The sequence below is a fragment of the Papio anubis genome, chromosome 2 (assembly GCF_008728515.1).
Source record: "Papio anubis isolate 15944 chromosome 2, Panubis1.0, whole genome shotgun sequence".
In the NCBI taxonomy this organism is placed as follows: domain Eukaryota; kingdom Metazoa; phylum Chordata; class Mammalia; order Primates; family Cercopithecidae; genus Papio; species Papio anubis.
This window is the reverse complement of record NC_044977.1, coordinates 93,148,014-93,170,906: the sequence shown is the minus strand read 5'-3', so window position 1 is coordinate 93,170,906 and position 22,893 is coordinate 93,148,014. Positions and strand designations below refer to the sequence as shown.

Here is a 22,893-nt window from a genome sequence, read left to right as displayed (position 1 = left end):
CACCACTGCACTCCAGCCTGGGCAACAGGAGTGAAACTCTGTCTCAAAAAAATAATAATAATTAAATAGTATGGAAAAAATAAAGGAATTTCAGTTAATGAACAAAAACTGATTTCAGAGAATTTAAAGCCTAAAAACACACATATTCAAGAGGATGAGTATTGGCACATTTTAGAGTAACTGTTGGTATGGCACAACAACACCCAAACTGAAGGAAGACCAAATTATATTAATTGGTTGTAATGGTTGTCACAAATAACCACGTGCATAATGTCAACCCTCTTCACAGCAGAACACCAACAAACATATTAAAGATTTTATTCCACAATGCCAGCTATCTACATTCTTACACCCTCTTGACCTGGTCAGGAATGACTAACAAAGGGACTGAACCTCTGCTGCTAAGAATCAGTTTTATTTGTTTTTATTTATTTGTTTATTTATTTTGAGACAGAGTTTCACTCTTGTTGCCCAGGCAGAAGTGCAATAGTATGATCTCGGCTCACTGCAACCTCAGCCTCCCAGGCTCAAGCGATTCTCTTGCCTCAGCCTCGCAAGTAGCCGGGATTACAGGCATGCGCCACGATGCCCGGCTAATTTTTTATTTTTAGTAGAGACAGGGTTTCACATCAGGCTGGTCTCGAACTCCTGACCTCAAGTGATCTGCCCTCCTTGGCCTCCCAAAGTACTGGGATTACAGGTGTGAGTCACTGTACCCAGCCAAGAACCCGTTTTAAAGCTAGAAACAACTTGAGAGCCCATGGGGACAGCCTTGTCATTTCACACAATCAGACTCTTGGCCCATGGACAGAGGGCCCTCAGCCTCAGCCCCAGCAGGTACTCGTAGGAGCACAGCCAGGAACAGCCTCCTGCCACCAGCTACACATGAGCATATCAGGCTACACAGGCTGAAGACCTTTTGCCTGATTTCCCACAAGAAGTGTGCTTTGCTGGAGGGCATCAAAGCTCTTCACATTTTATACAATCAAATCCCAAAATGGGAGATGTGATGAGTCTTGTATTACTACTTCAACATCAGGGGAACCCACCCCCAGTATTTCAGCATAGGTTCTTTCAATTTTCCGTAAGTGTTGGCCGGCTGAGAAATAAAGAGAAAGAGTACAAAGAGAGGAATTTTACAGCTTGGCCTCTAGGGGTGACATCACATATCGGTAGGAGTGTGATGCCCACCAGAGCCACAAAACCAGCAAGTTTTAATAAGGATTTCAAAAGGGGAGGGGGTGCAAGAACAGGGAGTAGGCCACAAGATCACATGCTTCAAAGGGCAAAAAGGAGAAAAGGATCATATGCTTCTGAGGAAATAGGACAAAGGCAAATTCAGAACTATTGATAAGGGTCTATGTTCAGTTGTGCATGTACCGTCTTGATAAACATCTTAACAGAAAACAAGGTTCAAGAGCAGAGAACCAGTCTGACCTCAAATTTACCAGGGCAGGGTTTCCCAATCCTAGTAAACCTGAGAGTACTGCAGGAGACCAGAGTATAGCTCAGTCCTTATCTCAACCGCATAAGACAGACACTCTCAGAGCGGCTGTTTATAGACCTCCCCCCAGGAATGCATTCCTTTCCCAGAGTATTAATTATTAATATTCCTTGCTAGGGAAAGAATTTAACGATATCGTCCCTCTGCAAGAAGAAAAATAATGGCTTTATTCTGCCAGACCCCACAGGCAGTCAGGCCTTACGGCTGTTTTCCCTTGTTCCCTAAAATCGCTGTTAATCTGTTTTTTTTCAAGGTGCACTGATTTCATATTGTTCAAACACACATCTTACAATCAATTTGTACAGCTAACACAATAGTGATCCTGAGGTGACGTACATCCTCAGTTTACGAAGATAACAGGATTAACAGATTAAAGACAGGCATAAGAAATTATAAAAGTAAGCCGGGCGCGGTGGCTCACGCCTGTAATCCCAGCACTTTGGGAGGCCGAGGCAGGCAGATCACAAGGTCAGGAGATCGAGACCACGGTGAAACCCCGTCTCCACTAAAAATACAAAAAATTAGCCGGGCGCGGTGGCGGGCGCCTGTAGTCCCAGTTACTCAGGAGGCTGAGGCAGGAGAATGGCGTGAACCTGGGAGGCGGAGCTTGCAGTGAGCCGAGATCGCGCCACTGCACTCCAGCCTGGGCGACAGAGCGAGACTCCGTCTCAAAAAAAAAAAGAAATTATAAAAGTATTCATTTTGGGAACTGAAATATGTTCATATTAAAATGAAATCTTCACAATTTATGTTCCTCTGTCACCACGCCAGCCAGTCCCTCTGTTCGGGTCCCTGACTTCCTGCAACACTTCAAGAACTCTGTTTTTTGTTTTGAGACGGACTCTCACTCTGTCCCCCAGGCTGAAGTGCAGTGGCACAATCTCAGTTCACTGCAACCCCAACCCCCGCCCTCAGGTTCAAGCAATTCTCCTGCCTCAGCCTCCCGAGTAGCTGGGATTATAGGCGCCTGCCACTGTGCCCAGCTAATTTTCATATTTTTAGTAGATACGGGGTTTCACCACCTTGGCCAGGCTGGTCTTGAACTCCTGACCACGTGATCCACCCGCCACGACCTCCCAAAGTGCTGGGATTACAGGCATGAGTCACTGCACCCAGCAAGAACTCAATATAAACATTGCATGGAAGATGGTTCCAAACACAGAGAGTGCAAAGAGAGGAGGAGTGTGTGAGGGGAAAAGTAGCAAAGAAGACAGCCAAGAGATGAAGCTCACCTGGGCCTCTTTTCCTTGGGGTCAGGGTCCAGGAGCCCCTAGAGCTCTCTCCAGCACACCAGACTTCACCAGCCCCTTTCACCACCTTATCTCCCAGGAGAGCCTCCCCTCTGTACCCGCTTCATGCCCACCAGCTTCTAAGAGCCTTTCATCCTGCTCACCACTGGCCCTAAGACTCCCTTCACACTCTTGAAGGCAAAGGGTGGTACTCTGGGCTCACAAACCTAAGTGCTGTGGGTGCCTGTCAAGTCACAATGTGTGAAGCCTCACAGATAAACAAATCACATCTACATGGTGCTCATTCCCAAATATTTGGTCAAAGTCTAAAAAACAAAGATTTTGTTTCTGTTTCAAATTCTAAGTCCTACTGCAAGTTTTAGTTGCTTCTTTTTCATATCTATAATCTGGTACTAAGTAAAACTTTCCAGCTAACAGGACAGCTGTGGACTGTGATATGCACTGGGACCACACAATTCTTCCAAATGTTCACAGTCACTTCTAAGACTGGAACATGCTTGCTTTCCAGACATTTATAGAGGCAAAGGAACAGAAAGTTACCAGATTTCAGAGCTAGGAGAGATGGGATCCTCCAGCACAATATCCTATTGGTAAGGAAGAAACTGAGGCTTAGGGAGGGTCATGCCAGATGACCCAGGTCATGTAGCAAATGACAACAGTCAACACTCTGGTTCCAACTCCTAGCCCGGGGAACACTTCCATGACAGAGTTGATTCCCCAGCACCTCCCAACAAAATAATTTGTTTTAACCCATTTAAGAGCAGTCTAGGCCGGGCCCGGTGGCTCACTCCTATAATCCTAGGACTCTGGGAGGCCGAGGCAGACAGATCACTTGAGGTCAGGAATTCGAGACCAGCCTGAGCAACATGGTGAAACCCCATCTCTACTAAAACTATAAAAATTAGCCGGGCTTGGTGGTAGGCACCTATAATCTCAGCTACTTGGGAGGCTGAGACAGGAGACCCAGGAGGCAGAGGTTGCAGTGAGCTGAGATCATGTCACTGTACTCCAACCTGGGCGACAGAGTAAGACTCCGTCTCAAAAAAAAACAGAAACAACAACAAAAAAAGGCAATCTAGCACTCAGATTTAGATGTTTACTATAACCAGTGACAATATTGTTGTGCAGCCATCACCACCATCCATCTTTTTTATCTTCCTAAACTGTAACCCTTCATCTTAGCTAAAGGATCAGCTTATTCTTTTAACTAGTTTACCATACAACTTGTCAAAGGTTTTTCTGTAAAACAGTCATCTGAGAGCCTCTGTCCCATCAGCTATCTGTGTAGTAAAGGCACATGCAGTGAAGCCTCCATTCTTTCAATCTAAGGACCTGACTGCTTGAAGACAGACTGTAAAACACCTTCATGGATGAGTTATGACTTATGATCAAACACCATCACAGGCAGCCACTGAAAGGGCTGACCATGAAGACACTATGCTGAAATGAGAAACGCCTACAACCACCCTGGCTAACACGGTGAAACCCCGTCTCCACTAAAAATACAAAAAATTAGCCAGGCGTGGTGGCACATGCCAGTAATCCCAGCTACTCAGGAGACTGAGGCAGGAGAATCACTTGAACACGGGAGGCGGAGGTTGCGGTGAGCCAAGATCGCGCCATTGCACTCCAGCCTGGGCAACAAGAGCGAAACTCCGTCTCAAAAAAGAAAGAAAGAAAAAGAAAAACGCGGCCGGGCGCGGTGGCTCAAGCCTGTAATCTCAGCACTTTGGGAGGCCGAGATGGGTGGATCACGAGGTCAGGAGATCGAGACCATCCTGGCTAACACGGTGAAACCCTGTCTCTACTAAGAAATACAAAAAATAGCCGGGCGAGGTGGCAGCGCCTGTAGTCCCGGCTACTCGGGAGGCTGAGGCCAGAGAATGGCGTGAACCCGGGAGGCGGAGCTTGCAGTGAGCTGAGATCTGGCCACTGCACTCCAGCCTGGGCGACAGCGCTAGACTCCGTCTCAAAAAAAAAAAAAAAAAAGAAAATGAAAAACGCCTACTTATTTCCTAGTTGTGAGTGACATCATGTCCCTACTAGTGTCCTAGAAGGTTGTGCTTCTCAGCCTCCCTTACTGCTTCCCTATAGGCTTTGTTCCTGGCCAGCTTTCCTCATCTACCCTTTCTCCCCAGAGCTTCTCAGCCTGACTCCTGAGTCCAAGTCTCATCTGTTTGCTGATGTCTCTCACATATACACCTCTCAAGCCTCTCCCCTAAGCTCCTTATTTACACTATTTCCACTTGGTATCTCCACTCAAATGCCTAATAAGTACTTCAAATCTAACAAGACCAAACACAGAACTCTTGATTTCTCCTAAGTATCTGTTCTTCCCCAGCCATCTCAGTTAATTATACCACTAGCTACCCTGTTCACTGCTTGGGCCCAAAGTTTAGGAAACATCCTACAACAAGCCCACATCTGAAACAGCTGGTTGCAACAGTTTTACCTCCAAATCAGATCCCCAACCTGACGAACCATCATCATCGCCCTGGCTACTCTCCCCTCATTGACCATGGGGACAGCAGGAATGCCTCTATTCATTCCTGCCTCACTCCATCCTCGATACATCTTTCTAAAGCACAGATCACTAATGTCACTACCCTGCTCAAAACACTCCAGAGGGCCGGGGCCCAGTGGCTCATGCCTGTAATCCCAGCACTCTGGGAGGCCGAGGCAGGCAGATCACTTGAGGTCAGGAGTTTGAGACCAGCCTGGCCAACATGGTGAAACTCCCGTCTCTACTAAAACTACAAAAATTAGCTGGGTGTGGTAGTGCCTGTAATCCCAGCTACACGGGAAACTGAGGCACGAGAATCACCTGAACCCAGGAAGCGAAGGTTGCAGTGAGCTGAGAATGCATCACTGCACTCAAGCCTGGCAGCCTAAGTGACAAAGTGAGACTCTGTCTCTAAAAAAAAAATTAAAATTAAAAATTAAAAAATGAAAGAAAGCAGGGGCTTAGCCTTGTTCACTGCTGATTCCCCAGAACTTGAACAGTGTCTGATACTTAGGAAGAATTCAATAAGCATCTGTTGACTTGTAAGTTTGTTTTTTATTTTTGATAGGGTCTCGCTCTGTCACCCAGGCTGAATACAGTGGTACAATCGTGGCTCACTGTAGTCTCGACCTCCTGAGTGATCCTCCCATCTCAGCCTCTCACACTGCTGGGACTACAGGCATGAGCCACCATACCTGGCTAATTTATTTTATTTTTTTATTTTTATTTATTTATTTATTTGAGACAGAGTCTCGCTCTGTCACCCAGGCTGAAGGACAGTGGCGCGATCACCATCAAGTGTGATGTAAGCTGTGAGATTTTCATATATACCCCTTTATTATGTTGAGAATATTGCCTTCTATTCCTATTTCATTGAGTGTTTTTTAATGAAAAAGTCATCTTGAATTTTGTTAAATGCTTTTTCTGCATCAGTTGGGATGATCATTGTATTTTTCTCCTTCATTCTGGTAATGTGGCATATTACTTTAATTGATTTTTGTGAAACCATCCTTGCACTTTGGGAATAAATTCCACTTGGTCATCTGAGATGTATTTTTAATATCTGCTTAAAAAACAAAACCTGAATCAGTCCCAGCCTGGGCAACATAGTGAGACTCTCATCTCTACAAAAATTATAAAAAGCCTGGCACGGTGGCTCACGCCTGTAATCCCAGCACTTTGAGAGGCCAAGGCAGGCAGGTCACCTGAGGTCAGGAGTTTGAGACCAGGCTGACTAACACGGTGAAACCCTATCTCTAGTAAAAATACAAAAATTAGCCGGGCGTGGTGGTGGGTGCCTGTAGTCCCAGCTACTCAGGAGGCTGAGGCAGGAGAATGGTGTGAACCTGGGAGGCGGAGCTTGCAGTGAGCCGAGATCGCACCACTGCACTCCAGCCTGGGTGACAGAGCGAGACTCCATCTCAAAAAAAAAAAAAGAAATTCTTCCCATTACTTTGTCCAAAGAAAAAAGGGGAAGCCCTGAATAGCCAAAACAATCTCGAAAAACAAGAACTAAGTTGGAGGACTCACACTTCCTGATTTCAAAACTTACTACAAAGCTACAGTAAGAAAAACAATGTGGTACTGGCATAAGGTCAGACATATAAAACAACAGAGAGCCCAGATCTTCTGTAGTTCATCAGTATGATAATTGGGTGTTTCACACACATGTGAGATGTATCATTCTCAAACCTTGTTATGATGTCAGCACTACCCATCTAACCTGAAAAAAAGAAGAAGAAAAAGAACCCAAAAATAAATTCTCACAAATAGGATCAATTGATTTTTGACAAAGGTGCCATGACCAGTCACTGGGGAAAGGACAGTCTCTTCAACAAATGCTACTGGGAAAACTGATAGTTACATGCAAAAGTGAAGTTGGACTCTTATACACAAAAATTAACTCAAAATAGATCAAAGAAATGAAAGAAGAAGAGCTAAAACTATAAAGCCCTTAGAAGAAAACATAAGAAAAAGATCTTTGGCTGGGCGTGGTGGCTCACGCTTGTAATCCCAGCACTTTGGGAGGCCAAGGCGGGCGGATCACGAGGTCAGGAGATCGAGACCATCCTGGATAACACGGGGACACTCCATCTCTACTAAAAATACAAAAAATTAGCCGGACAAGGTGGTGGGCGCCTGTAGTCCCAGTTACTTGGGAGGCTGAGGCAGGAGAATGGTGTGATCCAGGTGGCGGAGCTTGCAGTGAGCCGAGATGCACCATGGCACTCCAGCCTGGGTGACAGAGCGAGACTCCATCTCAAAATAAAAAAAAAGAAGAAGAAAAAGAAAAAGATCTTCATGATGTTGCATTTAGCAAGGATTGAAAAGTATAGGCAACAAAAGAAAAAAAACTGATAGACTGGAATTCATAAAAATTAAAAACTTATGGCCGGGCGTGGTGGCTCACGCCTTAATCTCAGCACTTCGGGAAGCCAAGGCAAGCGGACTGCTTGAGCTTAGAAGTTTTAGACCAGCCTGGGCAACATGGCAAGACCCCATCTCTTCGAAAAAAATAAATACAAAAAAAATAGCCGGGCATGGTGGTATGCACCTGTAGTCTCAGCTACTTGAGAGGCTGAGGTGGGAGGACTGCTTGAGTTCAGGAGGTGGAGGCTGCAGTGAGCCAACACTGCAGCACTGCACTCCACCCTGGGTGACTGAGGGAGACTCTGCCTTAAAAAAGAAAAAAAAAAAGTTAAAAATTGTGCAAATCACACAATAAAGAGAGTGAAATGATAACAAACAGAATGGGAGAAACTATTCACAAATCATATATCTAACAAGGGATTAACATCCAGAATATGTAAAGAATTCCTACAACTCAACAATAACAACAAAATAACAATAAACAACTCAAAATGAGAAAAGGACTTGAATAAACATTTCTCTAAAGAAGATATACAGGCTCGGTGGGGTGGCTCATGTCTGTAATCCCACCACTTTGGAAGGCTGAGGTGGATGGATCACTTGAGCTCAGGAGTTCAAGGCCAGCCTAGGCAATATAGTGAAACCCCATTTCCACAAAAAATATGAATATTAGCCAGGCGTGGGGGCACATGCCTGTAGTCCCAGCTACTCGGAAGGCTGAGGTGGGAGAATGACTTGGGACCAGAGGCTTCAGGCTGCAGTCAACTGTGATTGTGCCACAGAACTCCAGTCTGGGCAACAGAGCAAGAAGACCCTGTCTCAAAAAAAAAAAAAAAAGAAAAAAAAAAAATCCAAACAGCAAAAAAGAAGACATACAGATGGCCAATCAACACATGAAAAATCGCTCAACATCAATATTCCTTAGCAAATGCAAATCAAAATCACAATGAGATACCAATTCCCACCCACTGGCCCTGGATAGACAGTTTCTATGTAGAATAATGAAAACTTTCTGGAAATGGATAGTGATGATGGTTGCATAACAATGTGAATACACTTAATATAACCAAATACTACACTTAAAAATGGTTAAAATGGTCCAGGCACGTTGGCTCATGCCTGCAATCCCAGCACTTTGGGAGACCAAGGCGGGCAGATCGCTTGAGGTCAGGAGTTCAAGACCAGCCTGGCCAACATGGTGAAACCCCATCTCTACAAAAAATACAAAAATTAGCCGGGTGTGGTGGCACATGCCTGTAATCCCAGCTACTTGGGAAGCTGAGGCAGAAGAATCTCTTGAACCTGGGAGGCAAAGGTTGCAGTGAGCAGAGACCGCACCATTGCACTCCAGCCTGAGTGACAAGCAGACTCTTGTCTCAAAAAAAAAAAAAATCACCAAATAACTTTTTTTTGTTTGTTTTGAGACAGAGTCTTGCTCTGTCACCCAGGCTGGAGTGCTGTGATGCAATCCTGGCTCACTGCAACCTCCACCTCCCAGGTTCAAACAATTCCTCCTCAGCTTCCCGAGTAGCTGGAATTACAAGTAGCTGGGATTACAGGTGCGTGCCACCATGCCCTGCTAATTTTTGTATTTTTAGTACAGGCAAGGTTTCGCCATGTTGGCCAGGGTGGTCTTGAACTTCTGACCTTAAGTGATCCGCCCACCTTGGCCTCCCAAAGTGCTGGGATTACAGGCATGAACCACCGCACCCAGCCAAATAATTTTAAAAGTATAACGAGAAGAGGCTTGCCTGCCACCATGTAAGACATGCCTTTGCTCCTCTTTCACCTTCTGCCGTGATTGTGAGGCCTCTTCAGCCATATGGAACTTATATTCATTGCTCAACAAGGAAGAGACCTGCAAGGCTATTACCCTGGGCAGCTGGCAAAACTCCATTTTGATCATAGTGCAAAGAGAGCTCCCAGATTGGAACCAGAAATTAGCCACAGTTTCACTGAATCTTTGACCTCTTAATTCGCTGCCAGAGTTCTACTGTTGTAAAGAGAGAAGCAGCTTTGAAAGAAATGCTTTTAAATTAAAATAACCATGGCATTCGAACAAAATAACGTTTGGCATTCTTAGATTACTCTTTTTTTTTTTTTTTTTTTGAGACGGAGTCTCGCTGTGTCACCCAGGCTGGAGTGCAGTGGCACGATCTCGGCTCACTGCAAGCTCCGCCTCCCGGGTTTACGCCATTCTCCTGCCTCAGCCTCCGAGTAGCTGGGACTACAGGCGCCCGCCACCACGCCCGGCTAGTTTTTTGTATTTTTAGTAGAGACGGGGTTTCACCATGTTAGCCAGGATGGTCTCGATCTCCTGACCTCGTGATCCACCCGCCTCGGCCTCCCAAAGGGCTGGGATTACAGGGTTGAGCCACCGCGCCCGGCCAGATTACTCTTTTAGACTAAGGTAATGGTAGCAAAACTACTTTTAAGTGTGTATACAGATGGCTGTAATCCTAAAATATTTACATGCTGCAAACTATTTTCAGATTAAGTTGGTCAGTTTAGAACAGGGGATCGGCCGGGCGCGGTGGCTCAAGCCTGTAATCCCAGCACTTTGGGAGGCCGAGACGGGCGGATCACGAGGTCAGGAGATCGAGACCATCCTGGCTAACACGGTGAAACCCCGTCTCTACTAAAAAATACAAAAATTAGCCAGGCGAGGTGGCGGGCGCCTGTAGTCCCAGCTACTCGGGAAGGCTGAGGCAGGAGAATGGCGGGAACCCGGGAGGCGGAGCTTGCAGTGAGCTGAGATCCGGCCACTGCACTCCAGCCCGGGCGACAGAGCGAGACTCCATCTCAAAAAAAAAAAAAAAAAAAAAAAAAGAACAGGGGATCAAGATCTAGCCTTAAAAGAACTTGTTTTTTACCCCATTACTGGGGTAAAAAAGTCTTACTGCTGATGCTGGCAAACCATCATACATTTAGGCCAATGGTTATATGTAGGATCGATCAGGTAAGAAGATTGCTGCATCTGCTCAGTAAGTGCATTACCATTGGGAAAAATAAAAAAGAACTCTGGGAGACACAGCCAATGAGGAAGAAGACTGGCACTAGACACCCTAAAGGGGCTTGGGATGGAGAAATCCAGGTATAGCATAGGGCTGGAGTGAGATGTGGGACTGGTAAAAAGGATTAAGTGAATGTCTGTACACAGGAGTTAACACTGCTATCTTGGCAAGAAGAAAGCCTGACAACTAGGCATCAGCTCCTCAGGCAGAAAGCTAAAAGGTCTTCTCTAAGGACAGGAAAGGATCCCAAAGAAAAGAACCTTGGCAGGGCACAGTGGCTCACAACTGTAATCCCAACACTTTGGGAGGCCGAGGCGGGCGGATCACCGGAGGTCAGGAGTTCAAGACCAGCCTGGCCAACATGGTGAAATCCCATCTACTAAAAATACAAAAATTAGCCAGGCATGGTGGCAGGCACCTATAATCCCAGCTACTTGGGAGGCTGAGGCAGGAGAATTGCTTGAACCCGGGGGGCGGAGGTTGCAGTGAGCCGAGATCACACCACTGCACTCTAGCCTGGGCGACAAGAGCAAAACTCTGTCTCAAAAAAAAAGAACCTTACGGTTCCCCAGCATACTAGTTGGCTCCCTCCTCATTTACCCCAAAGTAACACCTATCAATTAATAAACTTCTCCCCCCCAAAAAAAGCATAATGAGGATTAAAGGATACAGATGAAACAAGAGTGTCCCCGAGTTAATGACTAAATGACAGATATAACTGAGTGACAGGTACACAAGGGCTTACTGCTCTCTATTTGGATGTATATTTAAATTTTACTATAATAAATATTAAAAAACAAGTCCTCAAAATGTGCAAAGCTTTTCAAGAATTTATCCCCTTACAAATTTTGGCAAAAATGAGTACAGAGGAGGAAGCAGGGAAAGGCAAGGCTCAGAGGGATTCAACGGTATAAAAAATAATAGAAAATAAAAATGAGAACAAAGATTTGGCTATAAGAATATGATCACAGTAATATTTAGAACAGGAAGGAAATGTGTTATGTATTTTATAGTAAAACCTGAGACAAAGAGCAGAAACCATTAAAAACAATCTAGAAGATTAATACACTAAGCGCAAGCTGGAAGACCCTGGATACAAACCTGACTCTGAGCTTCCTAGTGGCCAAGGCAGACAGACAAAAACATCAATGACATAGTTCCAGTATACTTAGAGGTATAGCGATCCCAGTCACTCAACCTGAAGAAATTTTCTCAGCAGCCTCAGAGGTTCCCTTGGGAACTTCGGATAAAGACTGCAATATAAACTGATGGGGCCATGCAAAGTGAGATGAGTGAAAACAACTGGAAGAAGGGCCAGAATTGTGCTTTCTCATGATCTAGCTTCACCCAAAGACAAAACACTGCAGATCTGAAACAGGTACACTGAAGTACCTTCAAGCACAACTCAGTGGATATTCTTTCCACAGCTGAGCTCAGCTGTGGCTTTTGGGAGTTGAATTCAAGATTATCCTTCCTGGCAAGAACATGAAATGTAACATCTCAACTGTCTCCTAAATATGTCTCTAATAGTCACTGTCTCTGGAGGTGACAAATGCACATCACTGTCAAACTCTACCAGGGCTCAGGCCTGAAAAAAGAGACCTAATCAAAACATGGAGATGAGGCATGAACATGACCTTTCAGAGGGAGGAAGGGTTAACTAGGTAGGCCAGCTTGGGGCAGATCATGAGAGTGGGAAACTACTGACTATGACTGGAGACCTGGTGAGTGACAGTGCAGTCTTCCAAAAGGTGCAATCCAAGCCCACAGCCAAATGCAGCAAACTGGGCTGAACAAGGCTGCTCAATGGATAAAATTATTGAAAAACATAAAAATAAATGAGATTTTATGTTCAAAAAACCAAAAATGTCATGCAGTTTTACCCACGAAAAGAACCTCACAATATAATGTAGACAATGAATACAAAACATTCTGATCCCACTATAAGACAGAGAACGAGTAAGCAAGAAAGCATGATAAAAAGCCTAAGAAGCCTGATAGTGGTTACCAATGGGGTTACAATTTAACTTTGGGGTTTTTTGCTTACCTGTTAATTTTGCAACAAGGATGACTTGAATTAAAAACAAACTCAGCCAGGCGTGGTGGCTCATGCCTGTAATCCCAGCACTTTGGGAGGCCAAGATGGACGGATCACCTAAGGTCAGGAGTTCAAGACCAGCAAGGCCAACATGGAGACACACTGTCTCTACTAAAAAGACAAAAAAATTTAGCTGGGCATGGTGGTGGGCACCTGTAATCCCAGCTACTAGGGAGGTTGAGGCAGGAGAATGAACCCAGGAAGCAGAGGTTGCAATGAGCCATCGCGCCATTGCCCTCCAGCCTGGACAACAGGAGCAAAACTCTGTCTTGGAAAAAAAAACACAAACTCTACCAGCCCGGGCAACATAGCTGAAACCCTGTCTCTACAAAAAATTTTTAAGGCCAGGTGCGATGGCTCACACCTATAATCCCAGCACTTTTGGGAGGCCGTGGCAGGTCAGGAGATCGAGACCATCCTGGCTAACACAGTGAAACCCCGTCTCTACTAAAAAATACAAAAAATTAACCAGGCATGGTGGCGGGCGTCTAAAGTCCCAGCTAGTAGGGAGGCTGAGGCAGGAGAATGGCGTGAACCCGGGAGGCGGAGGTTGCAGTGAGCTGAGATTGCACCACTGCACTCCAGCCTGGGCAACAGAGCGAGACCCCATCTCAAAAAATATATATATTTTTTAAATTAGCCACGCATGGTGACATGCGCCTGTAGTCCCAGCTACTTGGGAAGCTTGAGGTGGGAGAATCTCTTGAGCCCAGGAGACTGAAGCTGCAAGTGAGCTATGATCGCGCCACTGCACTCCAGCCTTGGGTGACAGAGCAAGACCCTGTCTCAAAACAAACAAACAAAAACTAATCTATTCAACTGTAAAATAAACTGGGAAATAAGATATTTTAAAAATCAGGAATGCAGAGGAATGAAATGAAGAAAACCAAGTCTCACTTGTAAAATTATAAAAAATCAACGTATTTGAAATTTCAATATTCAGATGATTTGAAAATACTCTGAAGTTGAGGAATGGCACAAATACAACCACTATAATTGTCATATTTGTGTGAACTGATAATTTGAGTCCCTCTGGCCTCCAACCAAAATTAAGATGTTTAAAATAGAAGAGGTTCAACAAAATTTTAACATCTAGATTTGTCTAAGGGACCATTACTGGTCACCATAGCTTCAAATTTAAGACAGGTGCTATGTGTGAGACACAAAGACCTCTTTCACATTAGTGACTGCAATTTTTTTTTTTCTTTTTAAGATGGAGTCTTGCTCTTTCTGCCCAGACTGGAGTGCAGTGGCGGGATCTCGGCTCACTGCAACCTCCACTTCCCAGGTTCAAGTAATTCTCCTGCCTCAGTCTCCCGAGTAGCTGGGACTACAGGCGCACACCACCACACCTGGCTAACTTTTGTATTTATAGTAGAGATGGGGTTTCACACATGTTGGTCAGGCTGGTCTCGAACTCCTGACCTCAGGTGATCCGCCCACCTCAGCCGCTGCGATTACAGGCATGAGCCACTGCACCTGGCCAACACCTTGTATATTTTACGCTTTCTGAAAATGCTAAATATCAAATAAACCAGTGGTTACCAAATGTTTTGATCATGAATGCCCAAACAACAAAAATTCAAGTATATGCTCCTAATACATGCACTCTTACATATAAATTATATATATATGTACTACAGTGATAATACAGTGTACATTATAAAGTATATGCTAAAATTATTATGGTGGCTCATGCCTGTAATGACGGTGGCTCATGCCTGTAATCCCAGCACTTTGGAAAGTTAAGGCGGGTGGATCACTTGAGGCCAGGAGTTTGAGACCAGCCTAACTAATATGGTGAAACCCCATCTCTACTAAAAATACAAAAATTAGCCAGATGTGGTGGTACACACCTGTAATCCCAGCTACTTGGGAGGCTGAGGCAGGAGACCAAGATAGCATCACTGCACTCCAGCCTGGGCAACAGAGTGAGTGAAACTCCATCTCAAAAAGAAAAAAAAAATTAAATGAGGCTGAAATAAACAGGAAAATTAGTTTTATTTTTTTCCTGAGATCCACGTGCATCTTTATGCTTACACACCAACTTTGGACCCCACTGCAAAGCTGCCTTATGACTTAGCATCCCTGCAACCATTCTAAGTTAATGCCCTTGACTGCTTAACCAGAAACTGCCAAATGGCAGTGGTCAAATTGCTGTCACCTTGCTGAGTTCCACCATCCCGACACTCGAGTCAGTGACGCAGGCTTCCTCCCATCACCCCTACCACCTTCTTCCACTACCCTTACCTGACAATGAGCAACAGAAAAGACTGTGGGCTGGCTGCAGTGGCTCACGCCTGTAATCCCAGCACTGTGGGAGGCCGAGGCAGCCGGATCACCTGAGGTCGGGAGTTTGAGAACAGCCTGACCAACATGGTGAAACCCCGCCTCTACTAAAAATACAAAATCAGCTGGGCATGGTAGCGCATGCCTGTAATCCCAGCTATTCGGGAGGCTGAGGCAGGAGAATCGCTTGAACCTGGGAGGCGGAGGTTGCAGTGAGCTGAGCTCACGCTACTGCACTCCAGCCTGAGCAAGAAGAGCGAAACTCCATCCCCCAAAAAAAAACAGACTGTGGAAGCCAGCAGGTACAAGAACAGCATAAAAGCATGGACTCTTTTGTCAGCCAAATCTCAGTTTGCACACATACTCTGTCTCAAATTCACTAGGTGACCCAGGGCCAGTCAAATCACTTGCCTAAAACTCTCCGTAAAGGGGGTGATAACAGAGTTATCTCATCTGGTTATCATGAAAACTAAGTGAGATAAGCTAGTATTGCAGTACCTGGGACAGTGCCTAAACAGCACAAGCACTCAATATCACCCAGAATTATTACTTTGGGTGGCAAAAGACGACACCTGAACCTTGTTTCTTTAGCCAACTCATTAAGGTAGCAAGTTCTAACGGAAGGAGCTCAGGTGGCGGAGGTGTGGCAGACCTGGTTTGAAGGATGATCCACCCTTGACACGCTGGGTGACCTGGTAAGAACCCATTAGGAGTCCTTTCATCTGTTCAACGAGGGGTGATAACACAAACTGTATATGAAGTACCTGTCAGAGCCAGTAAAACACTGGCAACCACCAATGGTGAGAGTAAGCAAACAGCACATGAACCTGTCATTCCAGGATCCCTGAGGCACATTCACATGCATGGCTAGATTCTGAGAGAAAATATCCCTAAAGTCTACCACCAAATGTTAATAAACATATATGCAGTGAAGTCCACAGGCACGGTTCCTTTCCCAACTGGGTAGTTGTTCATATACGACCTCAGGTAAATCACAATCTTTATGCCTCCATTTTCTTTCCTTTTTTAGTTTATTTAATACCTGAATAGCATATGCCTCCATTTTTCTAGTAATAAACTTGGAGTAAACTTTTTACCCACCTCATGACAGTGACTGGGGGAACAGGGGAAGGGCCCCAAACCAGTGATTATAAAGTACATGGAGATCTCTAGAGAGGGGCTGTTTTTACCGCAATAGCAAAAGAAAAGAGAGAGCACTCAAGCCGGGCGCGGTGGCTCACGACTGTAATCCCAGCCCTTTGGGAGGCTGAGGCGGCAATCAGGGGGCCCGTGAGATCACCATCCTGGCTTTACACGTGAAACCCCTGTCTCTACTAAAAATACAAAAAGTAGCCGGCATGGTGGCGGCACCCGAGTCCCAGCTACTCGGGAGGCTGGAAGCAGGAGAATCAGCTAATCCCGGGAGAGGTGGCAGCCGAGATGGCCACTGCACTCCAGCCTGGCACAGAGCGAGACCTCGCCCAAAGAAAGAAAGAGAGAGCACTCAAACATCAGATCAGTTCATAACAAATTTAAAGGCCGGGCGCCGGGTGGCTCAAGCCTGTAATCCCAGTACTCGGGAGGCCGAGGCTGGTGGATCACGAGGTCAGGAGGAGACCATCCTGGCTAACATGGTGAACCCCGCCTCTACTAAAAAATACAAAAAACTAGCCAGGCGTGGTGGCGTGGGCCTGTAGTCCCAGCTACCGGAGGCTGAGGCAGGAGAACATGGAACCCGGAGGCTGAGCTTGTACTGAACCGAGCCAGCCACTGCACTCCAGCCCATGACAGGGAGACCAGCTCAAAAGCAAATAAATAAATAAATAAATTTAAAAAGCCTAATTCTTTCCATTTCAATTTATGACCAAAAGAATAAATATGGAAATATATTTATACAGTGTGAAATATATGTATATAGTGTTGTTTACATCATGTGCTCAGTAGGAATACCGCAAATGTGTAAAACACCTAAAATGTAAACTATATTAACACACATTTTAAAAGATACAGGTCTTGGCCGGGCACGGTGGCTCACGTCAGTAATCCCAACACTTTTGGGAGGCCAAGGCTTGTATAATGCTTGAGCCCAGGAGTTAAAGACCGGCCTGGGCAACACTGCAAGACCCTCATCTCTACAAAAAATACAAAAATTAGCCGGGCGTGGTGGCACACACCTGTTGTCCCAGCTACTGGGGAGGCTGAGGTGGGAGGATCACCTGAGCCCAGGAAATCAAGGCTGCAGTGAGCCGAGATGGCGCCACTGCACTCCAGCCTGGGAGACAGAGTGAGACCCTGTCTCCAAACAAAAAACAGGTCTTTAGGCATCATTGAGGAACACCTAAAATAGATACAGCACTAACTAGACACCCTCGACCCTGACTCCCTAATAAAAGCGTCAGTCTTTTGCATATCCTGACATGACAGCAAACCAATAAGGACACCGCATAACCAAACTCCACAAAACTTTTGCCCAAATAAAAGAAACACACAAAGCTAACAACATTAAACCTTTTCTATGGCCGCTTCACAATACGTATTACAAAATCCCCAGAGTTTATTCACCTAGCTCCGACTGTCGCCATACAAGGTGGAGCAGTGAGTGACCCGAACCAGGGGCTGACTGCTGCCAGAGCCCTCACTGGGACTCACTGCCCCCACACCCGCTCCGCATTCCCATCTGGACAACTTTCTGGACTTCAAACAGTCCGGATCCAGGGCTCCCTGCAACTAACGCTATCGTGACATTATAAGCCGGTTTAGTACTGCAGTCATAAACCCACTCAGAAGTAAACAGAAGCAACATTAGTGAAGCAAAGTTGAGATTTAAGCAATACGGAAAACTAGAAACCAAGCAAAACCAGCAAAGCAGCTAGCGTTCTCTCTCAAGATCTTCCAAAAGAGGCAGAAGTGGAAAGCATGCTCTCCCCCGCACTCCGGAAAACCCAGACAGCACCAAAGCAGGTTCTAGAACAGCTGCCCGGAGCAACTAGGCCAGGGGATGCGACGGCGCGCATCTACCCCCGACACACCAGGGGCCCGCGGAGGTCTGGTGGCGACGCTGAGCTCCAGGGGCCGGCCCGTGCAGGGGCGCGGTCGGGTTGGGGGTGGGGACGCGGCGGCCCTGCCTCCTTGCCGGCCTGCGGTCTCCAGGGCCGGTCCGCACGGCTGCTGGACAGCGCCATGCCCACGCACCCCCCTCCCCTAGCGGCCCCCATCCAGGAACTCCCGGCTTCGCGCGGCTGGAGTCGAGCTGGGGCCCGCGGGCAGGCGCCCTGGGCGCCTGATGGTACCTGTGGCAGCAGCAGCTCCCAGGCGGCGGCGGCGGCGTCGGCGACGGGGGCCGCAGCGGGGGAGGAGCGCGGCGTGCGCGCTCCCGGCCCGCAGTCCGGTGCGTGGTGCCCGCCCTCTCCCTCCTGGCCGCCGGGCGCCCGCCCCTTCACCTCTCACCTCCTACCTTTACCCTCCCGCCCCACCGCCCTCGGCACGTGCTCCCAGGGCGTGCGCATGCGTAGTCGAACCCCGTTAGCGGCTCCCGTTCGCCCCCTGGTGGACACCGGTGGGAAGTATGGGCAGCCGGACCGGGCGGGGCGGAGCATGACGCCGGGTTAGGGCCAGCCGGGTTAGGGCCCACAGGCCCCCATCGGTCATCAAGAACTTGCAGAAAGCCGGGCGCGGTGGCTCCCGGTTGTAATCCCAACACAGTGGGAGTCCAAGGCGCGAAGATCGCTTGAGCCGAGGAGTTAGAGACCAACTTGTGCAACGTAGAAGACCTCCGTCTCCACAAGTAAAATTAAATAACCGAGTGTGGTGGTGCGCACCTGTGGTCCCAGCTACTCAGGAGGCTGAGGTGGGAGGATCACCTGAGCCTGGGAGGCTACAGTGAGCCAATAAACAAAAAGAAAAACAAAAACAAAAAACCCACCCTGCACAAGATGCTCATGTTCCCTGTTTTATAATGGCAAAAAATTAGAAGCAGCCGGGCTGAGATACACTACAAATGCAGATGAGAAGAATAAATAATGTCCATAAAATTAGTTTCCCTATAGACATTTAAAAGCATAAGTTGGCATTTAACCATTTTCCACAGGGAACAGGTATTTGTTATAATAGCAACAGCTACGTTAACTGTTTACTAGGTGTCTGGTGCGGAGCTGGTATTGTACACGTCCTCGCATTTGGCCCTCCTGAAAACCCGAGGTAGGCCTTGTTACAGGGCCTCACAGAAGGGGAAGGGGAGGCTGCTTCCCCGCGAGGGAAACGCAGGTCCCCAATCAGAGACGCTGCCCGGACCACTCTGGGGAGACTTTGATCATGCTACTGCATGCCCTTGCTGTACCCAGGTCTTGTGTCAGAGGTAAGCCTCCCCTCAGCCCCTCCCTACTGCCCTGGACACCCGCACCCACTCCAGGGCTACCTGGTTAAGGCAGGACCTGTACCTGCCCTCAAAGGCACCAGCAAACCTCTCTGGGAGTTCCAGAAAGTGCAGATCTAGTCACCAATGCAAGGCAGAAATTAGAGGTGGCCCTTCTGACTGCACCAGCCCCCTGACCCACTACACATTCTTCAAATACCTCCTCCTAAAACCCTGTTCCTCTCTGCCCACCACACTATTGTCACAATGAAATTAACAATGGGAACAGTGGGCCTTGGCCCAAAGTGACCTTCAGGGTTATGCCATTTTCAGCATTCTCTTTTGGCTTAATATGGGAATTTTTATCCTATAAAGAAAGAATTTGCTGGACGCGGTGGCTCACGCCTGTAATTCCAGCACTTTGGGAGGCCAACGCGGGCAGATCATGAGGTCAGGAGATCGAAACCATCTTGGCTAACATGGTGAAACCCCATCTCTACTAAAAAAAAAAAAAATAGCCGGGCATGGTGGTGGGCACCTGTAGTCCCAGCTACTCGAGAGGCTGAGGCAGGAGAATGGTGTGAACCCAGGAGGCAGAGCTTGCGGTGAGCCGAGATCATGCCACTGCACTCCAGCCTGGGCGACAGAGCAAGACTCCATATCAAAAAAAAAAAAAAAAAATGAATTTTTAAGGTTATTTTTATTTTTACACTTGAGGTCTCACTCCTTTACCAGGCTGGAGTGCAGTGGTGTGGTCATAGCTCACTGCAGCCTCAACTTCCTGGGCTCAAGTGATCCTCCCAAGTAGCTGGGACTACAGATGAGCGCCACCATGCCGTTTTTGTTTTTGTTATTTTTATCAAGATGGGGTCTTTTGCTGTGTTGCCCGGGCTGGTCTCAAACTCCTGGGCTCAAGCAGCCTTCCCATGTTGGCCTCCCAAACTGCTAGGATTACAGGTGTGAGCCACCATGCCCATCCTGTTTGTTGTATTCAATGAAAGAGAAGCAACAATAGAGAGCATTCAGGGGAACTTACCTACACCCCCTTACCTATCCTGACACCACTCTCTCCAGGTCTGATCCCTTGAAATACCATCATTTGTCCCCTCAGAAACCTTGGGCATGAAGGAGTCCTCCTGAGCCGTAGGCCCACTGTACCAAAGTCTTCTCTCCAGAGAGGGTCAGGAGCCTGTCTTCTAACCACCTCCACGGCAGGACTTAGCCGGACAGCCTTGGGAACTGCTGTCACTCTCCTCACTCACCACCTCTTCCCACCCAACCACTCCATCAAAGCTGTGTTCGCAGACCGTCAGCGAAGTCTGGATACTCCCCCACAAAAAATAAGAGGCTCCAAAACTGACAAGCACCTAGCTAAGTACCTTTGTGCCTTGAAGCATGGCAAACAATCCTCCACTGCCCTGAGAGGACCCACTGAGAACCCTGTGGAGGCTCTGGGGAAGGGGAAGCTGGGGCTTATGGGGCCCTGGTAAGTCTGCTACAGAATGCCCCCCATGGAGTATAATGAAGTGGCCGTGATTTTAGGGCTTCTCCCACAACTTTTTTTTTTTTTTTGAGACACAGTCTCACTCTGTTGTCCAGGCTGGAGTGCAGTGGTGAGGTGTTGGCTCATGGCAACCTCCCCCAGCAGGTTCAAGTGATTCTCCCCCCTCAGCCTCCTGAGTAGCTGGGATTACAGGTGTTCACCACCATGCCCGGCTAACTTTTTTGCATTTTTAGTAGAGACAGGGTTTTGCCATGTTGGCCAGGCTGTCTCAAAGTCCTGACCTCAAGTGGGATCCACCCGCCTTGGCCTCTCAAAGTGCTGGGATTATAATAGGCATGAGCCACCTCGCCTGGCCCTTTTTTTTATTATTATTATTTTTGAGACCAACTCTCGCTTTGTCACCCAGTCTGTAGCACAGTGGCACAATCTTGGCTCACTGCAACCTCCACCTCTCAGGTTCCAGCGATTCCCGTGCCTCAGCCTCTTGCGTAGCTGCAACTACAGGCTTTCGCCATCGCACCAGGTTTATTTTTGTATTTTTATTAGAGACAAGGTTTTGTCATGTTGCCCAGGCTGGTCTGGAACTTCTGGGCCCAACTGATCCACCCGCTGTAATCCTGGGATTACAGGCGTGACTCACCATGCCCAGCCTCCTACAACATTTAATATGAAACATAACAGAAAAGTTGAAAGAACCATACAGTGAACACTCATACACCCTAGATTCTACAACTATTAATGTTTTGCTTAGTATCTCATGTCTATCTAAAAAATCTATCGTTTTATCCATCTATCTGTAATTGCCCAAGGCTGCTTCTTGCCCACTGCACAGACAAAATCAATTCACTGAGGCCTTGGCATTGCAGTAAAGAGTTTCACTGACGCAAGGCTGGCCATGCACAAGGCCACGCTTTGTGCATGGAGCTATTACTCAAATCAGTCTCCCCAAAGGCTTAGAGGTTAGGGTTTTTCAAGGATAGTTTGGTAGGCAGGGTGCTAGGGAATGGGAAATGTTGATTGGTTGGGGATGCAATCATAGGAGGGGTCCTCATGCGCTGAGTCAGCCTCTGGGTGGAGTCAGCAGAAAAGCAAGTCTGAAAAGAAACATCTCAAGGCTGGGCGCGGTGGCTCACGCCTGTAATCCCAGCACTTTGGGAGGCTGAGGCAGGTGGATCACGAGGTTAGGAGATCGAGACCATCCTGGATAACACGGTGAAACCCCATCTCTACTAAAAATACAAAAAATTAGCCAGGTGTGGTGGCAGGCACCTGTAGTCCGAGCTACTCAAAGCTGAGGCAGGAGAATGGTGTGAACCCAGGAGGCGGAGCTTGCAGTGAGTCGAGATTGTGCCACTGCACTCCAGCCTGTGCAACAGAGCAAGACTCCGTCTAAAAAAAAAAAAAAAAAAGAAACATCTCAAAAGGCAAATTTTAGGTTCTGCAATAGTGATGTTATCTATAGGAGTAACTGAGGAAGTTACAAATCTTGTGACTTCCAGAGTAATGACTGGTTATCGTTATCGTTTAACTACACCTACACCTTAGCAGAATTCAGGCCCCTCCTATAAAAATCCTAGCCTTGTGACTTTTCATTAGTTTTACAAAGGCAGTTTAGTTTTGGAAAGGGCTAATGTCATCCTTGCTTTAAGGTTGAACTATAAATTCCTCCCAAGGTTACCTTCGCCTATCCCCAGGTTGGAGGTTAGAAGCAAGATAGAGCTGGGCACGGTGGTTCACTCCTGTAATCCCAGCATTTTGGGAGGCCGAGGCGGGCAGATCACCTGAGCAGGAGTTCGAGACCAGCCTGACCAACATGGAGAAATCCTGTCTCTACCAAAAATACAAAATTAGCCAGGCGTGGTGGCGCAGGCCTGTAATCCCAGCTACTCAGGAGGCTGAGGCAAGAGAATAGCTTGAACCTGGGAGGCAGAAGTTGCGGTGAGCCGAGATCGCGTCATTGCACTCCAGCCTGAGAAAAAAGAGCAAAACTCTGGAGAAAAAAAAAAAAAA

At 47.1% G+C, this 22,893-nt stretch overlaps 1 protein-coding gene and 1 non-coding gene across 3 annotated transcripts in view; one reads left to right on the top strand and one right to left on the bottom strand.

Moving 5' to 3' along the window:
* SCAP (SREBF chaperone) overlaps nucleotides 1–18,617 on the bottom strand; it is a 71,574-nt gene extending 52,957 nt beyond the window's left edge. For both annotated transcript variants that reach the window (XM_017955480.3, XM_017955478.2), the window contains exon 1: nucleotides 18,319–18,617. The gene's annotated coding sequence lies outside the window, so the exon portion shown is untranslated. The remainder of the gene's footprint in view (nucleotides 1–18,318) is intronic.
* Nucleotides 6,882–6,981, top strand: LOC116274053. Its single transcript, XR_004182532.1, has one exon. It is a non-coding gene; the product is annotated as a small nucleolar RNA U13 (small nucleolar RNA).
* Nucleotides 18,618–22,893: the final 4,276 nt, after the last annotated feature.